Source organism: Lolium rigidum, chromosome 6 (assembly GCF_022539505.1).
Source record: "Lolium rigidum isolate FL_2022 chromosome 6, APGP_CSIRO_Lrig_0.1, whole genome shotgun sequence".
NCBI classification, from domain to species: domain Eukaryota; kingdom Viridiplantae; phylum Streptophyta; class Magnoliopsida; order Poales; family Poaceae; genus Lolium; species Lolium rigidum.
This window is the reverse complement of record NC_061513.1, coordinates 77,847,848-77,856,387: the sequence shown is the minus strand read 5'-3', so window position 1 is coordinate 77,856,387 and position 8,540 is coordinate 77,847,848. Positions and strand designations below refer to the sequence as shown.

The following is an 8,540-nucleotide window of genomic DNA, read 5'->3' as shown; positions in this document are numbered from 1 at the left end:
CCTTGAGTGATAAGATTGATGCTATTATGTCTATGCTTGTGAATGGTAGATCTAATGTTGATCCTAATAATGTTCCTTTAGCTTCATTGGTTGCCCAAGAATAACATGTTGATGTGAATTTCGTTAAAAATAATAATTTCAACAACAATGATTATAGGAATAATTCTGGTAACCACTATAGGCCATATCCTTCTGCTAATGGTAATAGTTATGGTAATTCTTATGGGAATGCTTACAACAATAATAGGAGTGTACCCCCTGGTCTTGAAGCCATGCTTAAATAATTTATTAGTACACAAACTGCTTTTAACAAATCTGTTGAGGAAAAGCTTGATAAAATTGATATTCTTACTTCTAAGGTTGATAGACTTGCCTCCGATGTTGATCTTTTAAAATTGAAAGTTACGCCTAATAAGGATATTGATAATAAAATTGTTACTACAGCAAATGCCATCCAAGTTCGAATTAATGAGAATATTAGATTGATGGCTGAATTGCATGCTAGGTGGGAAAGAGAAGAAAACGAAAAACTTGCTAAAGAGAATAATGTAGTGAAATTTTGGACTATTACCACCACTAGTAACGATAATGCTTCACATGTTGCTACACCTCCTACTATCAATGGTAAAATAATTGGTGTTGGCAATGTTTCTACTCCTAGTGCAAAGCGTGCAAAATTGCCTGAAACTGCTAAAGCTCGTCAAGTGATAAAACTATCTGAAATTTTTCAAAATATTGGGGACAATGATCCCATTGCTGTAGACCATAATGGTTTAGATTTTGATGATTGTCACATATCTGAAGTTATAAAGTTCTTACAAAAACTTGCTAAAAGTCCCAATGCTAGTGCTATAAATTTGGCCTTTACAAAACATATTACAAATGCTCTCATAAAAGCTAGAGAGGAGAAACTAAAAGTTGAAACTTCTATTCCTACGAAGTTAGAAGATGGTTGGGAGCCCATCATTAAGATGAGGGTCAATGATTTTGATTGTAATGCTTTATGTGATCTTGGTGCAAGTATTTCTGTTATGCCTAAGAAAATCTATGATATGCTTGACTTGCCACCATTGAAAAACTATTATTTGGATGTTAATCTTGCTGATAATGCTATAAAGAAACCTTTGGGGAGGATTGATAATGTTCACATTATGGTTAACAATAACCTTGTCCCCGTTGATTTTGTTGTCTTGGATATTGAATGCAATGCATCTTGTCCCTTTATATTGGGAGACCTTTTCTTCGAACTGTTAGTGCTACCATTGATATGAAGGAAGGTAATATTAAATATCAATTTCCTCTCAAGAAAGGTATGGAACACTTTGTGACGCCCCGGAACCGGTACCATGAGGATCCCAGCAAACCCGCCGAAATCCGCATGATATCGATCCAGAGACGCCCTCCGACACGACGTGCGCGACGAATCACACACGTGATGCCAGAGGAATTATCACGAGTAGTAACATTACAACAGGTTTACAATAGAGCCCACAAAAAACATATATTACAACAACGACTCCAACGAGTCAAGATACAAATATACAATACAAAGATCCGAATCATACGAGAAGATCGAATATGTCCGAGTACGGACAAGATACAAATTGGACTAAGAGTCCCGAAGATAACCAGATGGCGTCCATAACCCTGCCCGGGTCAAGCCGGAAGGGTAACCTTGCTAACGTCATCATCTCGTACTGTCAAAGTCGGGCCATCGGTTGCCGACAAAAGGGGGAGGAGACAAAAAGAAAGGAAGGCGAGGGTAAGTACCATTGGCACGTACTTGCGAGACAAGACCAGGCTATGCTCGCCGGTGGGCGGTATAAACTTCACCCGGCTATATGTGGAGTTTAGCGGCAGCAAAGCTACTATCCAATAGAGACACGCTACAACATCCGTCTACTCGGAGAAGATAAGAGAGCGCACAAGGTAACGGATAAATACTACACAAACATAACCCGGCCAATGCGATCCCCTTCGCCAAGAGGTATTGCAAAGGCACACACACTTTTGAAAGAGTTTTATTAGCAAATTATTAGCAACAGGATATAAGGTGTAAGTTGTTCTATGATCAAGCTATACAATTCCAAGTCGTCCATAACCGCGGACACGGCTTATCGATAAGATGTACACCCTGCAGGGGTTGCCCAAATGTAACCATACGCATGCTCGAACCCACTTACTACGGGTGGAGTCTCACATCAAGACCGTTCCCAATGCAAGAGAAAGTTTAATGGGAGCCACCCAACTAAGCTACCCGTGACGAAGTTCGGCCGTACTCCGATACGGACCCGGAGGTTTGTGACAACGGCTAAGCTAAGTGTGAACAACTCCGTCGTCGCTAATCGTTCCACGAGATGAGTACGTAACGGAATATAAACACCCGAAGGCAACGGGAAGTAAATCGTGCATCGTGCATATGAGCAAATAAAACCAAGGTTGTGGCTCCCAATAAACGGACTCGAGGAAAGGTAGTGGGTGATGGGGGTCCCACTCCCCACGTACGGGTAGAGCGCTCAAACTCGGAACGGATAACAAGAACTCGGGTCCTAGGGGACATTAGCAAGTCAAAGTTCCGATGCTTTCGCAAAGGGGCTCACGAGATGCCTCTGCTCACAATTTTAGTTGTTAACAATAAAGTAAAGTGTGATTATCTCCAACAAATGATATAGCATGTAAAAACCTCCCAACAACCCAACATATCCCGATAACAGATCGAGATAAACAACAGAGCCTAAACACGCCTACGACTCGCAAGGTCGGCAAACAACAAACAATAGGTAGGGCGAGGAGGTGTATCTCGGACATATAGGTAACGGGTGGATAGGACACGTGACACAACGAGAATCGCAACATAGGGATAGCAATAGATCAAAAGAGCATGTAAATGTAAAATAGGTGAAGGGGTGGGCTCGCTCGTGAAAAGGCTACGAGAAGAACTTGTCGGAGAACTCGTCGTATCTCACATCACCACTTCGCGATCCTATCCGGGAAGAATCAAATGCTGGAACACACACAACGGATGCAAGTCTTACAACTGCGATAAAGAAGATCCAGCATGATCAAATGCAGGCATGCATGACATGGCAGATATGATGCGATGCACTTATCCAATTTAAGCGGAGTCGGAACCCCGGACAAACAATTAGATTGGAGTTGCATTTCTACCGACAAATTTAAGGGTGGATTAGCATGGCATTAGCATGGCAAGGGTGAGGTACTTCAAAATTAAACGGAGCAGGGATAACCGCGTCGGTGTCCGAAATACTCCGCATATATGTTAGGTGAAATGCACAAACTATCAACGCGCAACATGATGCGAGATGCAAACAAGCATATGGATGGCATATTCATGTTCATCATATTTTTCTGATCAATTTTCATGTATAACACTTTTTATTTGGAGTTATGGTTTGAGAGATATGAATTTTGCAAGTTATAAACATTTTCTTAAATTTTCAGAAAAAGAAAATAATCAGGGGAGGTACTGGGCCGGACCTGCACTGTGCTGGAGCGGATCAGGTCTGCTGCTGCGTTGGGGAGGGACCGGGCCGGAGCCTGGCCCGACACGCTGGTAAGATCTGGGCTGAATCCCATATGTGGATCTGAAGCAGGGAAAAAAAGAGGGTTGGGGATTAAAATCGCCTCAACCAGGAATTGAACACAGGATCTCTACGTTGAGACCAAAGGAACCAACCACTGGGCTACGTACGGATCGATGAACAGTATCAGGCGCGCGGCAACAAGAAGGATCACAGGAAGCAGATGAACTTTCTCACACAACCATGGCGGAGAGGCTCAGGTCGAGCACGAATCTGGAGATTCCGGGCAACCCGGGACGGGCGAGACGGCGTCGGGGGTGCGGCAGAACGTGGGGAACCGGATGGTGCTGGTGCAGCGTTCAGGGGGTCGCCGGAGTACCGCCGGCGTCGAGCACCTGCGACGACGACGATCGGTCAACGTCGGTAGAACACTAGAGAGGAAGATAGGTTCGAAGGAGAGGTTTGGGAGGTGCACGTGATCACCGAGATGGTGTAGAGGTGGCCAGCGTGGCCGGAGGTGGTCAGGAGACGCCGGAATGTTCACCGGAGTGCGGAGGCCGTGGCGGAGGAACGGCGAGTTTGCGCTCGATTTACTGAGCCCCTTTCCGATTCCTTAGGTGGAGATGATCAGCGCGACGATGCGGTTCTTCCGGCGGCGTCGGTGAAGCGAGGGGCGCCCGGAATCGATGGATTGACGGCGAGGAGGAGGAGTACTGTGGGGGTTTCTCCTTCCGTTCATGGCTTGGAGAGGAAGAAGAAAAAAGGGGAAGGAGGAGATAAGGAGGAGCAGGTGAAGGCTTGGCGTGCGAAGGAGGCGGGGTGGTTGTGCGGGTGCCGAGAGATAAAGCGAGGGCGAGAGAGAGGACCACGATGCTGGGGAAAAAGGAGGTCACGCACCTCGCGTGCCTGCAGACGACGGGAGGAAGAGGAGACTTGGTCTCCGCTTGTTGAAGGGGTACGCGGGCCAGGGAAAGGTGGGCTGGGCCAGGGAGAGGAGGAGGAGGAGGGCTGCGGGCTAGGAGAAGAGAGGGAGAAAAGAAAAAAAGGTCCAGGGGAGAGAGAGGACCCAGATAGGATAGGGGTTTGGGTTTTATTTTGAAATCCTTTTGCTGATTTGAAAACTGGTTTGAAACATCTTTTGAACACAGAGCAAAACAAATAAAGTTTTATTTTGAAAACATTTAAAAATAATTTTATTTATTAGATAGTTTTGGTGTTAAGGTTTTGTTAAAGAAAAAGACATAGAGGAGGTTTATTAAATAAAACATATGAGAGGGAGAAACTCAAAATAGTTTTTACTTAAAATGATTTTTATTTGATAAAATCTTGTGGATGATATGATGCAAGATGCCATGATGCATAAAAGAAAAAGAACAAGCAATTCTAATAGGGGTATGATCCTGGGCCGTTACAATCGACACCACTAACAAGGGATCGCGCCCCGAGATCCCACGCCATGGTACGGGGGAGAGAGGTGAACTATCGGATCTTCAGGCGACGTGTCGATCTCCTCGACACCACTAACAAGAAGTTGTTGTTCCGCTGTTGATGATGCGCTTCTGTCGGGATCCTCCAAAGATCGGACCTAATAGGTGAGGGCAAGGATCGTCCAACCCGCGTCGGAACCTAAGACTCAGAAAAACTCAGATAAGAGAGAAGACTCAAAACTCGCATAGGTAAGAGGAGAAAGAATAGAGGTAAGGAGAAAAATCAGAGCTAATCAGATCTATCCAACGATTTTTAGGAAAATCGTTTGACACTAGACACAACGTCCGTTGGCAAGGTTATCCTACAGGCTGGACTAGTGGGGTACCGTCAACCTGAGCTCTGATACCAACTTGTGACGCCCCGGAACCGGTACCATGAGGATCCCAGCAAACCCGCCGAAATCCGCATGATATCGATCCAGAGACGCCCTCCGACACGACGTGCGCGACGAATCACACACGTGATGCCAGAGGAATTATCACGAGTAGTAACATTACAACAGGTTTACAATAGAGCCCACAAAAAACATATATTACAACAACGACTCCAACGAGTCAAGATACAAATATACAATACAAAGATCCGAATCATACAGAAGATCGAATATGTCCGAGTACGGACAAGATACAAATTGGACTAAGAGTCCTGAAGATAACCAGTGGCGTCCATAACCCCGCCCGAGTCAAGCCGGAAGGGTAACCTTGCTAACGTCATCATCTCGTACCTGTCAAAGTCGGGCCATCGGTTGCCGACAAAAGGGGAGGAGACAAAAAGAAAGGAAGGCGAGGGTAAGTACCATTGGCACGTACTTGCGAGACAAGACCGGCTATGCTCGCCGGTGGGCGGTATAAACTTCACCCGGCTATATGTGGAGTTTAGCGGCAGCAAAGCTACTATCCAATAGAGACACGCTACAACATCCGTCTACTCGGAGAAGATAAGAGAGCGCACAAGGTAACGAGATAAATACTACACAAACATAACCCAGCCAATGCGATCCCCTTCGCCAAGAGGTATTGCAAAGGCACACACACTTTTGAAAGAGTTTTATTAGCAAATTATTAGCAACAGGATATAAGGTGTAAGTTGTTCTATGATCAAGCTATACAATTCCAAGTCGTCCATAACCGCGGACACGGCTTATCGATAAGATGTACACCCTGCAGGGGTTGCCCAAATGTAACCATACGCATGCTCGAACCCACTTACTACAGGTGGAGTCTCACATCAAGACCGTTCCCAATGCAAGAGAAAGTTTAATGGGAGCCACCCAACTAAGCTACCCGTGACGAAGTTCGACCGTACTCCGATACGGACCCAGAGGTTTGTGACAACGGCTAAGCTAAGTGTGAACAACCTGCTGTCGCTAATCGTTCCACGAGATGAGTACGAACGAGAATATAAACACCCGAAGGCAACGAGAAGTAAATCGTGCATCGTGCATATGAGCAAATAAAACCAAGGTTGTGGCTCCCAATAAACAGACTCGAGGAAAGGTAGTGGGTGATGGGGGTCCCACTCCCCCACGTACGGGTAGAGCGCTCAAACTCGGAACAGATAACAAGAACTCGGGTCCTAGGGGACATTAGCAAGTCAAAGTTCCGATGCTTTCGCAAAGGGGCTCACAGATGCCTCTGCTCACAATTTTAGTTGTTAACAATAAAGTAAAGTGTGATTATCTCCAACAAATGATATAGCATGTAAAAACCTCCCAACAACCCAACATATCCCGATAACAGATCGAGATAAACAACAGAGCCTAAACACGCCTACGACTCGCAAGGCTGGCAAACAACAAACAATAGGTAGGGCGAGGAGGTGTATCTCGGACATATAGGTAACAGGTGGATAGGACACGTGACACAACAGAATCGCAACATAGGGATAGCAATAGATCAAAAGAGCATGTAAATGTAAAATAGGTGAAGGGGTGGGCTCGCCTGTGAAAAGCTGCAGAAGAACTTGTCGGAGAACTCGTCGTATCTCACATCACCACTTCGCGATCCTATCCGGGAAGAATCAAATGCTGGAACACACACAACGGATGCAAGTCTTACAACTGCGATAAAGAAGATCCAGCATGATCAAATGCGAGCATGCATGACATGGCGGATATGATGCGATGCACTTATCCAATTTAAGCGGAGTCGGAACCCGGACAAACAATTAGATTGGAGTTGCATTTCTACCGACAAATTTAAGGGTGGATTAGCATGGCATTAGCATGGCAAGGGTGAGGTACTTCAAAATTAAACGGAGCAGGGATAACCGCGTCGGTGTCCGAAATACTCCGCATATATGTTAGGTGAAATGCACAAACTATCAACGCGCAACATGATGCGAGATGCAAACAAGCATATGGATGGCATATTCATGTTCATCATATTTTTCTGATCAATTTTCATGTATAACACTTTTTATTTGGAGTTATGGTTTGAGAGATATGAATTTTGCAAGTTATAAACATTTTCTTAAATTTTCAGAAAAAGAAAATAATCAGGGGAGGTACTGGGCCGGACCTGCACTGTGCTGGAGCGGATCAGGTCTGCTGCTGCGTTGGGGAGGGACCGGGCCGGAGCCTGGCCCGACACGCTGGTAAGATCTGGGCTGAATCCCATATGTGGATCTGAAGCAGGGAAAAAAAGAGGGTTGGGGATTAAAATCGCCTCAACCAGGAATTGAACACAGGATCTCTACGTTGAGACCAAAGGAACCAACCACTGGGCTACGTACGGATCGATGAACAGTATCAGGCGCGCGGCAACAAGAAGGATCACAGGAAGCAGATGAACTTTCTCACACAACCATGGCGGAGAGGCTCAGGTCGAGCACGAATCTGGAGATTCCGGGCAACCCGGGACGGGCGAGACGGCGTCGGGGGTGCGGCAGAACGTGGGGAACCGGATGGTGCTGGTGCAGCGTTCAGGGGGTCGCCGGAGTACCGCCGGCGTCGAGCACCTGCGACGACGACGATCGGTCAACGTCGGTAGAACACTAGAGAGGAAGATAGGTTCGAAGGAGAGGTTTGGGAGGTGCACGTGATCACCGAGATGGTGTAGAGGTGGCCAGCGTGGCCGGAGGTGGTCAGGAGACGCCGGAATGTTCACCGGAGTGCGGAGGCCGTGGCGGAGGAACGGCGAGTTTGCGCTCGATTTACTGAGCCCCTTTCCGATTCCTTAGGTGGAGATGATCAGCGCGACGATGCGGTTCTTCCGGCGGCGTCGGTGAAGCGAGGGGCGCCCGGAATCGATGGATTGACGGCGAGGAGGAGGAGTACTGTGGGGGTTTCTCCTTCCGTTCATGGCTTGGAGAGGAAGAAGAAAAAAGGGGAAGGAGGAGATAAGGAGGAGCAGGTGAAGGCTTGGCGTGCAGAAGGAGGCGGGGTGGTTGTGCGGGTGCCAGAGATAAAGCGAGGGCGAGAGAGAGGACCACGATGCTGGGGAAAAAGGAGGTCACGCACCTCGCGTGCCTGCAGACGACGGGAGGAAGAGGAGACTTGGTCTCCGCTTG

General features: G+C 46.9%; 2 long non-coding RNA genes across 2 annotated transcripts; both read right to left on the bottom strand.

Moving 5' to 3' along the window:
• Positions 1 to 2,955: 2,955 nt before the first annotated feature.
• LOC124666302 lies at positions 2,956 to 3,827 on the bottom strand. Its single transcript, XR_006990855.1, has 3 exons — positions 3,713 to 3,827; positions 3,499 to 3,605; positions 2,956 to 3,004 (listed from the first exon to the last, which is right to left on the bottom strand). It is a non-coding gene; the product is annotated as an uncharacterized LOC124666302 (long non-coding RNA).
• A 3,180-nt stretch (positions 3,828 to 7,007) lies between these two features.
• LOC124666303 lies at positions 7,008 to 7,878 on the bottom strand. Its single transcript, XR_006990856.1, has 3 exons — positions 7,764 to 7,878; positions 7,550 to 7,656; positions 7,008 to 7,056 (listed from the first exon to the last, which is right to left on the bottom strand). It is a non-coding gene; the product is annotated as an uncharacterized LOC124666303 (long non-coding RNA).
• Positions 7,879 to 8,540: the final 662 nt, after the last annotated feature.